Source organism: Pinus tabuliformis, chromosome 1_2, assembly GCF_031772625.1.
Source record: "Pinus tabuliformis cultivar Carrire ecotype Pingquan chromosome 1_2, CPIR1, whole genome shotgun sequence".
Classification (NCBI taxonomy): Eukaryota; Viridiplantae; Streptophyta; class Pinopsida; order Pinales; family Pinaceae; genus Pinus; species Pinus tabuliformis.
The window spans coordinates 736,682,632-736,697,898 of NC_142298.1; the positions used below are offsets into that span (position 1 = coordinate 736,682,632).

Genomic DNA, 15,267 nt, shown 5'->3' on the forward strand with positions numbered 1-15,267 from the left:
CTTGGAAATTTAAAAATGTTTTATAGGCTAGAGACATGTTCCAAGGACTTTAAACAAAACAACAAATCAGTTGAGGACATAAAACTACAACTGGGAAAGCATACCTACAAGGAATATAAGTGGAGTTGCCTAATTACACATCCATGCACACCTTTGTTGGTGTCCCTTCAAGTAGTACCACATCATATAAAATCTACCTATATGTTAAATCTTCCACATATGTTTGGGCATATCGAAACCCCCCAAGTTCACCCGAAGCTCTCCTTATGTAAGCCTCATGATATTTTGTTTCTATGGTACATTGAGAACATTGCTTGAGGAGACCAATCTCATGCATTAGGGAAATAGGTACTACAAATAAGAGTATGAGTTATCCTCCATAGTTGGTGTTATGAAAGATTCAATTGAGTACTATTGTTAGAAACCCCCAAATATATTAGAGTGATATAGTGCTTGACACTCCTTTGTTTATAGGACCCTAAAAACCTAGCCTCTACAAAACATGCAACTAAAAATCCAATTTTGTTGGAATATCAAGAATTTGTGAATTATGTCATCACAATGTTAATTAGACAAAAGTAATAGTCTAGTAATACTCAAAAAAGGGTTTGGGGCTAGCCAACCCCATTATGGGATACCTATCTCAAAAGAATCTTATGCAATACTAACAACATTGGTTTAACTCTCAAGTAACCTTTTTTTTGTGGGCCTATCAATGCAATTCTTTGAGACCTCTCTTAAAAGACTCCTCTAATGATATTAATCACATTAACATAACTCTTGGATAACTTCTTTGGTGGTCCTCATGGTCCTATGACCCAAACTCACAACATGTCAGTTATCAAGGAGATAAAGATAACAATCTAGACCCTTCCCTAAATGAAGGACCAACTTCAAACCCACGAGTAATTCAATGTCTCACATTGTTTTCATAGACATGACAAGTTCAAGGGTAAGCATGATGATGATGAACATTCCTCTCATGATTACTTTCATAAGGGTAAACATGTTGATTATGAATATTTCATGGGTGACAACTATGATAATGACAATTGCTTTCCTGATTGTTCCTACAATGTGCTACCTTGATTACCTAAGGTTGATTGAAGAAAGTTTGATGGGTTCAATACAATAAGTTGGGTTGACCAAAAGGAACACTACTTTTCCCCACATGCTATAAAGGATGATCCATTGAAACTCAATTAGGATTCCTATATTTGGATGAAGAATGGTGAAAGAATGTTGCTAGTGGTGATAATAACATATGAAAGTCTCATAGGATATATTGCATGGAAATAGTTTGTGAAAGCCCTTTTTTGTCACCTTATAAGGATGCTAATTTTGTGAGACAGGTTACCACATTTCATCAAATAGGGCATAGTATAAGAATATATTGATGCTTTTGAGTGCTTGGTAATTAGAACTAAAAACTTCATTGTTGGTTTTTTCAAGCAATGTTTTATCAGTGGTCTTAAGGAGAAAATAAAAGGCCATGTTGAGATGAATCACCCAACTACTTGGTTGGAGACCTCTCAGCTCATTCATCATGTAGAAATTGTGGTATGCCCAATCCAAATTCCCAAGCATTGATCCAAGCTAATATAAAATGTTGTAGCTCCTCCACAACCTATTCCATCCTTCAAGTTCCACAAGCTAACATGAGCTGAAATAATGGAATGTAAACTCAAGGGTCTTTGCTACCACTATGATGAAAAATATTTCCTAGGGCATAAATGTAAGGAACATAAATTATTTATGGTCATCTCTAAAGGCATTTTTTATGATGAATCTAATGTGGTGCCTCTATAGGAAATCACTCCCCATGTGGAGGATGTTCTCACTCCAAAGTAACATGGTGAAGAACCTTAAATCTCTCTTCATGCCTTGACTTGCATTTCTTTTCCTCAAACATTACAGTCATTTGACTATTTTTGTCCCTAATGAAAACACCTTACAAAAAACCCTCAAAGTACTTCCCCATGATCTATGGATGGCAAGCAGGGTAAATAATTGGACCTAATTACAAAGTCTAACCTTGAGGCGATCAATAGAGTTGAACCCATGGCCTCCCCAACTTTGGTGGAGATATCTTATGGCTCAAGACCACTGATATTAACCCTCAAGGCGAAATTTGGTCAACCGTATCAAGCACGAGAAAGTAATTGTCTTAATAAAGATCGATAGCAATGGAAATTTCATTCATTAATGCATTTCCAAGTAAACACATCGTTATATCCATGTAGTTAACAACTTCCAAATTATGATTGCAAATGAGTGATCTATGAAATATCGTAACAAGTGTGAAAATGTGAACTTTAAATGGGTGATTATTGCTTGAAAACTCACACGTTCAAATGGGTAGCTATAATATTGTTTTGGGTGCTAAATGGTTGAGAATATTAGGTCTCATCACTATGGATTTCCTAGAATTATCAATGAGTTTTGAGAAGGGTGAGCATTACTACACCCTGAAAGGTCTCGAAGAGGGCTCTCCAAAAATAGTTAGTTCCTAATTGTTGGAAAAGCTCTCAAAGAAGGGCCATTTATACATTTTTGGATAATTCCATGCTATTCAAGTCTTTGAGGATGAGCCCTCTTAGTCAATTCATTCTAACTTGTAGTAAGTTTATGACAAATACCACTAGATCTTCAAACTCCCCCAAGGAATACCATTCTCATGTGGTGAGCATGATCATAGTATCCCACTAATCTTGGGTAGCCAACTACCTGATGTGTGCATGTATTGTCATGACCTTTATGCGTAGAAAATGAAATTAAAAAGGATCATTCAAGCACTAATAGCAGTAGATGTATATGTCCTAGAAGTTGTCCATATCCCTACTCAATCCTCATCGTTCTTACAAGAAGGAAATCAACACACGTGTCCTAACTTTTTTGTTCTTAACAAATTCAACATTAAAGATAAATTTCTCATTCCGGTCATTGAAAACCTTTAATATGAATTACCCAAAATTCAACTCTTCACTAAACATAATCTTCATTGTAACTATCACCAAAATTAGAATGAAGGAAGTTGATATTCTTAAAATTGATTTATGCACGTGTGAAGATTATTATCCATTGTCTTTTGGGCTCTATAATGCACCCTCCACTTTTCATAGTGTACAAATAAATTCTTTCAACTCAATATGTGCCATTTTCTTCTTGTAACAGTAGGTGTATATGTCCTAGAAGTTGTCCATATCCCTGCTCAATCATCACGGTTCTTATAAGAAGGAAATCAACACATGTGTCCTAGCTTTTGTGTTCTTAACAAATTCAACATTAAAGATAAATTTCTCATTCTGGTCATTGAAAACCTTTAATATGAACTACCCAAAATTCAACTCTTCACTAAACATAATCTCCATTCTAACTATCACCAAATTGAAATGAAGGAAAATGATATTCTTAAAATTGATTTACGCACGTGTGAAGGTTATTATCAGTTGTCTTTTGGGCTTTGTAATACACCCTCCACTTTTCTTAGTGTATGAATAAATTCTTTCAACTCAATCTGTGCCTTTTTCTTCTTATTTTCTTTGATAATATCTTCGTATACAACGAAAATTGGAATATGCATGTGGTCCAAATGAAACAGGTCTTCCAAATCCTCTACAATCACCAAATATTAATAAAAATAAATCAAATGTGCTTTTAGTGGCTCAAAATTTGTATATTTGGGGTACATTGTAACTTGGGAGAGAGTGCATGTTGATACTAAGAAAATTGAGGAGATGAAAGATTAGCGTCACTTGAAAGCTCTCAAAAGCTTGTGGGGCTTCCTTGCCTCACTAGTTACTACCAGAAGTTTTTAAAAAACTATGGTAAAATTGTTTAGTTCCCCTTACCACCATTGTTGAAGAAAAATGCCTTTAGATGTAATAACACTCAAATAGAAAATTTAGCCTTTAAAAGAAGATAGGCCTACTACTCTTATCCTACCCATGCTTGACTTTACTAATACTTTTACCCTGGAATGTGATGCTTCCGACGAAGGCACTGTGGTAGTGTTAATGCAAGAGGGGTTCCCTTTGGCCTTCATTAGAGAGCAATTGTGTGATAGAAACTTAGGAAACTCCACCTATGAAAATGAAATGATAGCTATTTTTTATGCAATTGTTATGTTGTGTCCTTACCTAATGTGGTGTTGTTTCAAGATTAAAACAAACCATTGCAATTTGAATTTTTTCTTGGAATATAGAATATTCTCCATACAATAGCATAAGTAGATCACTGAAATGTTATGTTATGATTATGATATCATCTACAAGAAGAGCAAGGAATGCATGATTGTGGTTTATGCTCTTTCTATGTAATATGAAAAGGAAGGCTCCTTATTTTCTTTATCTTTGCCAATATCAATTGGATGGTGCAAATTATCCACTAGCTACAAGCCAACCCACCTATGCATCCATGCTACAATTGGTAGAATGATGCATTGCACTATAAAGGGTGTAATTTTTTGGTCTAGAATTCAACATTAAATCAAGCATGTTAGTTGAATTACGTTTCTCACTAACGTTGAAACACTCAAGGTTTCAAAAAGCATATTAACATATTAGGCATTTCTTCTTTTAGGAAGGCATGAAAAAATGCATCCACACTTTTGTGGCAAAAAGTGACATAGAAATAACAAGAGGGGGAGACAATGAATCCTCTATGGATATTACAACCTTTACCAACTCCTACCACAATGTGGTCTAACGTTTCCATGGATTTCATTGTGGAGTTACCAAAAGCATAAAACAATTTTAATCAATCATAATGGTAGTTGATATGCTCATTTTTGTGCCTCACAACACTCCTTCAAAGCCTCCACAATAGCATAAGTATTCATGGCAATATTTTTAAACTCCATAGTCATCTTACTTCAATGTGATACATAGCCATCCTACATTCACTAGCAATTTCTAGCAAGAGTTGTTTAATCTTCAAGGTACCTAATCACACCTCAACATAACATATCACTCCCAAATTGATGGTCAAACAAAAGTAGTCAAAAAAACTCTGGAAACTTATTTACACTACATTTCCTTGGAAAGGTAGATTCAATGGGTTCAATGGTCACCCTTAGAAGAATAGGGCTACAACACCACCTATCACAGTGCTACCAAAATGACCCCCTTTGTGGTAGCTATAGACAAAAGCCCCCATCAATGATCACCTACTTACCAAGTCTATCAAAAGTTCAAAAGGTGGATAAAACCTTGATGGCTTGAGATAATGTTCTTCATAAAATTAAGGATAATTTGGTGTTGGCTTAGAACAAAATGAAGCAACAAGAAAATCAACATCGAGTGCCACTTTGAAGAAGCGATTAGGTGTACCTTCATCTTCAAACCTATAAGAAGATATCACTCAAGGAGAAGAGAGTCATTAGAATTTAGCACCTAAGTTTTATGTAGCTTATTCTATACTCAAATATATTGGCCTTGTTGCTTACAAATAAGCCCTTCCAACCCACTATAAGATATGCCTAATATTTCATGTGTCTTGCCTGAAGATAGTGGTTGAGAAAAATTGTGAAGTTCAAGCCATCCTCCCAATAACAAATAAAGAGGGTTTCACTTAGTTGTAGTCAAAGGCAATTTTATATGAAAGAGAGCATCATTTGCGCAAGTGCACTATCCAAAATGCCTTGATCCAATGAAAAGATACAAAACCTAAAGAAGGCACATGGGAACCAACCACAATCGTCCAACAATTTCCTCATCTCCAACCTTTTGCACAATGATGCTTTGCAAGGGGGAAGGCATGTTAGGGTCACACCCTCGCTCCCTTAGTTAACAAAAAGATTGTCACTTAATTATTGTAGTGCTCTATTCAATAAGTTCCTTTATATAATTAGAGCGTGTAAGAAGGTTCACTAATTAATTGTTATAGCCTCATTAATGAAGATCCACTAAATAGTTGGGGTTTTGATAAGTTACAAATTAATTATAATAACTGAAATTATGTACTAGTATACCAAATAATTAATATTGTATTAGAACTCTGCTCACTTGGAAGTTTCTCTCCTAGATAGAAGTGAACATTACTTCTTATTCAAAACATTAATAAAAGTTTGTTTATTATCATTGTTTCAATACTTTGATTTTGTTATATTTACTTTCGATAGTTTCACTTTTGTTTATATTTCTTTGAGTTTTATGTCTCAACTACTAACTAACATGACAAAAACAAAGCTTAATATTTACATATATTTGCTATCACGTTCTTAGAAAACGAGTATGAGGGAAAACCTAAACACGAACAATAATTTGTATCTTTTATTCATCGCATTCCAACGAATCTTGGGCACCAAAAAGTAGACTTAACAAAAGTAATAATTAATGTTCAAATTCGTGAAAATATTCTTCGATACTATTATAATTAACTAACTAGTTTATGATATAATGTGTCTTATATACCTCAATCCACATAAGATTTTTCAAGATATTTACAATGCCTTATATTTTAAGGTTTAGGTTTGAATTTGGTAAATATTACCAACAATTTTTTATCTAAGAATGTTTAAATTTGATTTAATGGTTTTAATATAAATTTGATTTAAAGGTTTTTGTAATATTAAATCCTACGTTAGAATAATAAGTCGCATTTGGAGTAATTTTATTGGAGATGGGATGAAGGTTTTAACATAATCATGACGAAGTGTGGAATAGATATGATACATGAATTAGTATTTTATAAAAATTTTGCAATGGTAACATTTTGCAAACAAACTTTCAATAAAGATTGGAAATTTTGAAGTCAATGATAGGTTGGCTAAAGAAGGTTGTAACAATTTCCCACAACATCTTCTAAATTCACAGATCCATAAAGAAGAGAGACTCAAACAAGGATTTGGTTTTTGGTTATTTTACTCATTAAACTTGGGGGTTTTCTATATTGGAAATTAGATTAGTAGATTGGAGTCATAATTCCTTCATCTCTTCTTCTATTTTGCATCGTTTCAACACCATAATCCAAAAGATCTTTTGCAGGACAACTTATCTCTACCTTTCACATGGATGTTTTGCTATTCTGTGGGAGCTTTAAGATAAGCAATTGCATTAGTGTAACTTTTGTTGCCCTCATTGAAATATCTTATGTATCAATGATCTATTATCATACTATTTCTAATTAATAGTATCAATGCTTATCTATTTTCATGGTTTATAATTGATCTTAAATATGATTAGACCTTACGTTATAGCGTATATGGGCTTAAACATGTGTTTTTTTGGATATCATAGATTTATGATTAGACGTTATGTTATAGTGTGTGGGGGTTTACCCATGTATTCTTTTGGAGGTCATAGATGATAGAGTATGTACACTTTTTTAAACTAAAAAGTGAAATTATCAAATAGAAAGAATCCCTTATCTCATAAACAAAAAAATCCTACTATGTCATATAAACATCAACCTAAACTATTAAACTATTACAAAATAATATTACATAGATCTAGTCATTATAATGAGTGTGTAAACATTTTTAAATTAAATAGCAAAATTATCAAATAAAAACAATCCTTATCTCATAAACAGAAAAATGATACTATGTTAAATTAACATAGAACAAAAATATTAAACTGTTAGAAAATATTATTACATAGATATAGCCATTATAATAACTTAACATATAACTTTCAATGTTGACACATATTTATAGAGTTGTCTTACTATTCTACATTTTGGAGTGTTTGGCTAAAATCAGCGGAAACGATTTTTGGTTAAATCATGTTCTTTTGTTGTTTAAAATCTTTTTTTTTAATGCACCAAATTGAGTAAGCTCCCGAAAAACATCTAAAACATTTAAATTATGTAGAATTAGCATTCCAATTGTATAGAGTTCACAAATCAAACTTTGTTATTCTAGCAAATTCTTTCTAAATTTTAAACAAATTTTATAAAAAATATACCCTCCAAATTTTATAAAAATATACACTCCAAATTTTAAATAAATTTTATAAAAAATCCAGTAAACAAGTATAAGAAGCCTCGTATATTCCCAGGTATTTTAAATTTGTTATTATAGATGGGTTTAGGTTTGTAAGTGAGTGGGATATTTTGTAATTACAGGGAATTTCGGGTTAAAGTGTAAATGTTTTGTTGGTTTGCTTGTTTTTATATATTTATTTTTTGAGTCCAAATGTTTTTTATTTTAAATATTTGTGGAGGAGGGAATATGTGGATTTAGTGAAAATACTTCTTATTTTAGACACGAAACATTTGTGCAGATCAAAACAAGTTAGATAGGTAATGGAAAACACCTCTTAATTGTACAGAAGCTTAAGCTTAAAAGTTGATGAGGAGTTTGAAAATATAGAATTTGATGTCAAATTTGTTAGACATCTCATTCTGAGGATTAAGTTTGGCTTAGTTTGTTATGATGTTAAGTTATTGGAGTTCAAGAAAATATGGAAACCGAATCCAACATTTTCTTGTTGTATTTACATTGTACAATTTACATTATTCAATGAATTGAGTTGAATTCTTTTTTCCATTTATGATTCCAACAATGGTATCAGAGCAAAGGTTAATATGTTTTGTCTAATAAAATGAGCCATTAGTTTTATGGCCTTCTTGGGTGCTCCTTTATTAGTTGTCCATCCATGGCATTGAGAATTGGTGTACGGTGATTGGTGTCGTTGTTAAGGTCTATGAAATTCTAAACGTTGGGAAAGTCAGTTACCCAAACGAATGCAATGCAAAGAAAGGATGTGAATATGATAGAAATTGTAACTCCCAACAGCTATCGTTAAGACCTCTGAATTTGCCTCTCCTTCTCAGTTTCGGGTATATACATAGTAGTTGTCTCTTGTCTCTACTTCCTGCGCGCTGTAAAATATTTGCTACTCGTGCCATGATATAAAAGCAAATTAAAAGCTACCAGTCACATCCTTCTTACCATCACTCTCTCAAGTGGTTCTCATCCTGGAGCCAATATACCATGATGCCCACGAGCAAATCCTCATATGCCAGAGCTCTATATCCCAACTCCCACCAAGATCGTTAGTCGCTTAGATGATCATCTGGCCATGAGCTTCTACACCTACACAAACCTCCGCCCTAACGTCCAAGGTCTGTGGCGAATACAACATTTCCATCTTTCTGAGCATTTCACATCTTTGTTTATCTTAACCCAAAATCCATTGTGGTTCCTTCTTTCTCCGTGAACAACCTTCTGAATCCTCGAATTTTTCTTCTTCCTTGGCTTCAAAACTTGGTTTATTTATTCCACATGTCCACTGTGTTTTCGCGATACGTGTTTTTTCGAATAACTTTCCTAGACCATCGTTCTTCAAATGTTCTCCCTATTGTGCTTCCTCGTTGACAAAAGTGTCAAGACGGGGGCTTGGAAATTGCTTGAATGACTTCAAGGTTTGAAGAGTTTGCAACTTCTCTCATGTCTATCCTTTCTGGCAAGAGCCTAGAATTTGAACTGCTCATCGGAGTTGACCATGATAATCTGAAATAGATTGAGCACCGCAACCACAGTCATTGACCCAACATTCTCTAGCTTCCTTTGAAACAATTTTTGGTGCCTGGTATGACCTGAGTGTGCTGTGCGAATGTCGATTTTCTGAAGAGAGCACCCCTCTCAGTGAATTTGGTGGTCAGATGACAAATGTATTAGATCGAGAATCTTCAACTTGAGTTAAAGGCTATACAATTGATCTGTAATTTTTGTTTTAGACCACCCTGCAGATTGATTTGTGACCGAGAAACGACGTGCCCATGCCTACTAAGGCATGATTTTGCAACATTTGTTGAAGAATTTTCTATTGTGTCAGTTAATTTGAGAGTATAGCTTTGAAGATATAATTTGGAAAGAAGATTAAATGCACAATCTTTGCAGAATTACTTCATACCAACAATTAAGGGTTTCAAAGTAAGCAGTAGGTTTTTTCCCGTAAGGAAAAATTGTAATTCCATTAAGAAAAGAAATTACATTCTGTAGATGCTGGTGCATATGCAGTTAAGTAAGCAATAGGTTATTTTGAATTGAACCTTGAGAGGTAATTCTCTATTCTAGTGGTTCTTCTTAATTCTTGAAATTTACAGTCTGATTTCATGTAGAGTGCAATTTCTGAGAAATTGAGTTCGTCGAAGGATTTTATTTTAAATTAATGTTGAGCTTTTCATTAACTCCAAGGCACTCCTCACACAGTGTGGTTGGATTTTTTTTGCTTATAATTCACATTGGCCTCTCATGGATTTTTAAAGCAATATTGTTTTTATGTTGAGTAAATTGTGATGAAGTTGAGATTCCTTCTGAATGGTACAAAGTTCGCCTGTAGTCAGGATAGAGGAACTCCATTCAAATTCAAGCACGATCAAGGAAAAATACATTGTTTGGTCAAGGAGGAATATGTTGCTTTTGCTCATTTCGATCAAATTGATATTACTTTGACTTCAATAAAGAAGAAAGCAGGCATGTAACTTCTGTGATTTTTTATGCTACGTCCAAGTCGAAGAGAAGGCAAAGTTGTATATATACCAGTGAAAATTGTTAATTAATTGCTTTTGTCGTTTGCTTCACACCAATAAGCAATTATTATTTAAAGTTATATTAAACCATTTAGGCCACCGTATTTACAGAGGAAATCATCATAAAAAGTTTCTTGAAATTATAGGAAGGCAAATGGAAAGCTTGAATCTTTCAGCGTAAATCTTGGAGAAAATCGTCTCTTCTTATTTATTGTACTGACATTTTTTTTGAGTTGCATTATAAATTGGTGTATTTTCGATGGTACCCATCACCTTTTTTCTCAGTCGATTGTAAGTTTTCTTTGATGGGAAGATGGAGAAAATGGCTAAGCTCATTAATTTGTTGGAGTCATTAAACACTCTAATGTTATCTACTATCCATAACAGTGTCCAAATCAGCAAGGGCACACTCCCTGACATCCGAGCATGTTTGAAAATTGCTCAAAGCAAAATTGAATTTTTTGAGTTAGAGACATAATTGCAAAAGGAAGAATTACGTGACCTAATGATGAATTGTAATACTGAACCTATTATTGTTTAGAACAACAGTTTGTTTGAGCCTAATTATCAGTCAAAGAATGATCAGAATAATGAAGTGATTTCAAAAGAAAAATTGGATGCAATAGAAAGTCATGTTCAAGCAATGGCATGCAAGAGTCATTTGCATACAAATGTGAACCCTGTCATTCCCAAAACCTTTATAAGACTGTGGGAAGAAATTACACATAACAAAAACAGAACTGGTTTGGGATATAACAAGGATGTCTTGGATGTATCTTTTCATATTCCTGATTTTTCTAAACCTATACAATTTTGTAGTGTTGGATTTCTAGATGGTGTTGTTCTAAAACAAATTGATCGATGTCAACAGTGTAATAGAGTTGGACATGTGAAATATCAGTGTTTTGATCTTCACTCGTGTGAGCATTATGGAAAGCGCAATCACCATTCAAACAGATGTTCCAAAAAGAAGACTACTACAAGAGAGAAACTAAATTTCGGATGGATTGCTTCTTGGGATTGGTCGAAAACAACCAAGAAGATTTACAGGTCATACTGCAGAATATGTTCAAGAGTATTGACCAACCTTGCAATGATGAAGAGTACTTCATCTTCTTACCCTGTATCCGACAAAGGGGGAATTGATGGAATTGATTTGAGTTGGTCTGCTACAAGTTCGAAGATTTGTCAAGTGAGCCTGAGTCAGAGATCAACAAGTGAACGTGAGCCACAACTTGTACCAGTTAAAGCCAAAGTTATAGCTAAAAAGACTTCAATTTTTGTTGAATGAGTTGTTTGTGAACAAGCACTTCCAGATTCATAATTGTTCGAGGAACTACATTGATAGTTCCAGAGTTAGTGGTCACCTTAAAACCACATTTTTTGTTGTTCTGAGAACTGCTATGAAGGTTCCAGAGTTGGTGTTGGTTGAGACCTTGAGTTCTCCCATATTTTGGTATTGTTTGTGGTTCTCTTAAAAACCAGCATTCTTGGTTTGTGGTCATCCTTTGAAAACCATTTTTGAAAGACATTCAGCGCTTGGCTGAGATGCATTTTTCGCATTTTTAGCTCTCATTCTTGGACTTTGATACATTCCTTCGGATTAAGGGGGAATGTTAGACACTTCATCCTCAGGATTAAGTTTGGATTAATGTGTGTTATGGTGATAAGTTATTAGAGTTCAAAAAACCCTGGAAACTGAATCCAACAGTTTCTTATATTTATACACTTACAATTTACATTATTTAATGAATTGAGTTGAATTATTTTTCCAATTTATGATTCCAACAAAACGGTTGGTGAGGAAGCATTTTGAAAGTGAAATAGACCATCAGTCCATGGAAACATACTGGAATAAAAACTTAAAATTAATAGTCAAATTCTCTTTAATATTCTCATCATTGATACTAGTCAATTCAGAAAAGAGAGGCACAGTAACTGCGCCTAAACAACAATTCGAGTGAACATGATCGATTGGGAGAAAAAAAAAGGTAAATTATTTCTGTTCTGTGATTTAATGTAAAGAGTTTTACTCTCCGAAATATAAGAATGTGCCAAAGGAAGTTTTGTTGTTCTGTTTTTTTCTGTCTTCTGTTGAATTTCTGCACATCTTCAAGCACAGTGTATTTACAACAAGGAACAGAACGGAAAGACTATAGCAGAATTTCTTTCCATGGTTCTGTAGGCCAAAGCACAAGCTCATGGTAGCCGTGCATGGACTACATCCTGGCCTCAGCCTTGGTTCAAGCAAAGCGTTAAGAAATAAAAGGGCAACGGAATTTGTCCGGTAATCTATATCTCTTTCTTGTCACTCTTCCTGTGTCCTTCACATTAATTCCGTTAAGCTATATCTCTTTCTTGTCACTCTTACTGTGTCCTTCACATTAATTTTGCAAGACGATTTATAAACTTAATAACTACTATGGCTATACTATGATCCTTGCGCATTGATGTAGAATGTGTGCCATACAAAAAGCAATGCAGAGAATGTGGAAGTCTGTAGCAGATTTATCGTGCACAGACCAAAGTTTTCGCGGTCCCTCTGTAGCAGACTCCGCTATGTCAGACACAGGATTATGCAGTGAAGTTAATAAAACGCACAATGTGGAAGTCGGTAGCAGATTTATCGTGCACAGACCAAAGTTTTCGCGCTCCCTCTGTAGCAGGCTCCGCTCTCTCAGACAGAGGATTATGCAGTGAAGTTAATAAAACGCACAGGAAATTGTTTGGTTTAGTTTGGAGAGCTGATAAAGTTGCTCCATCTTCAAAGTCAAAATCCAGAAAAATCTGGAAAATTAATGATAAACCATATGAATGGAGAAATGATTAACCAAATAAAGAATAGTAATATAAATACCTTTGCATTGATGGCAATTTTAATAACCTTTTCCCACCATGCGAATTACTGCAATGAATCTTACAGATTCACTGGATCGAATTCATAATTCCTATACATATTCCAAATTTGAACTATGGAACGCTAAATTTTGAGACTAACCCTGGCGCTTACTCTAACAAAAATAAGTTCAACAGCTCATAGAAAAATACAACAGCTGAGCTTCATGGAAACTATAAAACGAGGAAGGAGCCATAAAAGGCAGAAAATGTTACTGTACACCTTGCCCCTAATTTATGAATTGTCATCATTTTCAGAGACGAAAGATAAGACATGATGAAGACAAAATAAGTCTAGTCAGGTCAGCAACAACTCTGATATTGCAAGCTGATGACTGAACACAAGAAACATTTAAACAAGTTTTTTCATTAAGAATTGCAATTTACAGGGGCATACGCACTCTAACAAAAATAAGTTCAACAACTCATAGCAAAATACAACAACAGCTGAGCTTCATGGAAACGATAAAACGAGGAAGGAGCCATAAAAGGCAGAAAATGTTACTGTACACCTTGCCCCTAATTTAGGAATTGTCATCATTTTCAGAGACGAAAGATAAGACATGATGAAGACAAAATAAGTCTAGTCAGGTCAACAACAACTCTGATATTGCAAGCTGATGACTGAACACAAGAAATATTTAAACAAGTTTTTTCATTAAGAATTGCAATTTCCAGGGGAATACGCAGAAAATTGATTAGGTCATTTCACAAAGTTTTAACTATATGGCACAAACATCATGATTTTTTCCAGTTGCTTCCCTTCTGAATGAAGATAAAGAATGCAAGAAGCACAGAGACCGTTAAGACCTTGAGTGAAACAAATATGCCTCCGTTTGGAAAACACAATTGAATCAAGAACCGCATAAGAACATGGAGAAACTTTATGGATTGCCCTCAATTAGGCCGAGCCATCCAGTCCCCTATACACAGCAATAATAATTGAAGTTTTGTATGGATCGGATTCGCGGGAAGACAAAACTCCTCCGTAAGAATTGTACTCTTGACCACCAGCAAGCAAAGGCCACCCGTATCCTCGAGATCAAGCGACAGGATAGACATAATCCGCTGCAAGCAGGCCCCAATTGCAAGCCGGCGGTCGTGAGTTCAAATCCCAGGCAGTAATAAGTAACTTAACTGCCCTGCCTGGCAGAGAGCCTTGGAAGACGAGAAAACAAAAAACGTAACACTCTCCAGTACCTCTGTTAACTAGAATTCGACACGAAAGGGCAAAGAAACTGACAGAGAAAACAAAAGCTATCCAGGCTAAATAAAACATTTAAAGATTCACAATTCCAGTAACTTTGGTTGAAGTCTACATTCGCTTGAGCATAAAAGACGCAGCAAAATCCCGTCGGATTGAAAAAGGTTGGTAAGGAAGGAAAGAAACAAATGCGTACCCGGAGAAGGCGGTGAGATTCGAACCCTGTTCTTGCAAAACGCCACCCTGCTGCTGCAACTGTGAGCCTGCGGAGTTCATCAACATAACAATTCATGCCACATAAATTGAATGCTCGCCTTTTGTCTTTCTGTACATGCCGAGAAAGTGTGCAACAAAAAGGAAACCAGAACATATGTGCTTTGTATAAATTCGCCTTCGCCTTCGTCTTCTTGGACAAAAGTCGCCTAACATGGGAAAAACAGAACAGAAAGGGGCCTCCCGTCTCATTCATTGCACTCCACCTAATCCTGTCATGGGCATCCGGATCTTACGAAATCAATAATCAATGGCCCAATTCTTTGACGACAGACATTTTTATGGTCGCAATTCATGCTTTCTCTGGGCCCAACGATGCTTCGTACTGCTTCTTGTTTTTATTACTTTATTTTCATGCTTTTGCATAAAAATCAAATGATAAAATTGTGGCAGCATAAGACCCATGCGTTACATTC

At 34.8% G+C, this 15,267-nt stretch overlaps 1 protein-coding gene across 1 annotated transcript in view; it reads right to left on the reverse strand.

The window, feature by feature from the left end:
- Positions 1-15,016, reverse strand: part of LOC149207875 (uncharacterized) — a 277,903-nt gene extending 262,887 nt beyond the window's left edge. Inside the window, exon 1 of the mRNA XM_089395875.1 lies at positions 14,775-15,016. The gene's annotated coding sequence lies outside the window, so the exon portion shown is untranslated. The remainder of the gene's footprint in view (positions 1-14,774) is intronic.
- Between the last annotated feature and the right edge of the window lie 251 nt (positions 15,017-15,267).